Below are 1,091 nucleotides of genomic sequence, written 5' to 3' on the forward strand. Positions count from 1 at the left end.
CTAATTTTAACTTAGCCATTATACTAGCAAACACTCAGTGTACCTAGTGGCATCCTATACGTGGCTATTGGACTTTGCTATAGTCCCACTAGTGCCAAGACATTTGCAGAGCGCATCTGCCTGCGTTGCACACTCCAACTAATTATAAGTAAGCCATTATACTAGCAAACACTCAGTGTACCTAGTGGCATCCTATACGTGGCTATTGGACTTTGCTATAGTCCCACTAGTGCCAAGACATTTGCAGAGCGCATCTGCCTGCGTTGCACACTCCAACTAATTTTAACTTAGCCATTATACTAGCAAACACTCAGTGTACCTAGTGGCATCCTATACGTGGCTATTGGACTTTGCTATAGTCCCACTAGTGCCAAGACATTTGCAGAGCGCATCTGCCTGCGTTGCACACTCCAACTCATTATAACTAAGTTGCATTGTCAGGGATATTTATTCTTTATTATTCTGCTGTTAATAAAGCTAGACCACCACTGCAATCTTCACCACCTCTCAATTTTTACTACCACATTTTCAGTCCACAATCTTGTCGCAATCAACATGAGTGGCAAAATGACAGATGCTGGTGGAAAGGGGAAGAGGCGTGGTGGAAAAGGCAAAAAAGGTTTTGTCTGTGGGGAAAGTGCAGCAGCACTGAATACACGTTCAGAGACAACGCTGGCAGCTGGACACGACAAAATCTCCAAGGCGTAACTGGAGAGCTCTGGCCATTTTTCTAGGTTTGAAGCCCAAAAGGAGCAAGGCTCCAGTTGCACAGTCATGGCATCGATGTTCATTTGGAGATACTCCTGTATCATCCTCTCCAGCCGTTGAGTATGTGTCAGACTTGTTGTCTCTGGTGGCCTTGCAAAAGAGGGTCTAAAAAAATTATGAAAAGATTCCATAAAATTGCTGTTACCGGCACCAGATACGGTCCTACTGGTACGGGTAGACTGTTGAAGATGACGAGACCGTCCCATGTTTGTCAAGTTACAACTGGGAGATTCCCTCCCTGCACCTGCACGGTTGTTTGGTGGAAAAGCCGAGCTAAGATCGAGTAACAGCTTCTGCTGATACTCCTGCATACGTGCGTCCCT

The sequence above is a fragment of the Anomaloglossus baeobatrachus genome, unplaced genomic scaffold, assembly GCF_048569485.1.
Source record: "Anomaloglossus baeobatrachus isolate aAnoBae1 unplaced genomic scaffold, aAnoBae1.hap1 Scaffold_427, whole genome shotgun sequence".
NCBI lineage: Eukaryota > Metazoa > Chordata > Amphibia > Anura > Aromobatidae > Anomaloglossus > Anomaloglossus baeobatrachus.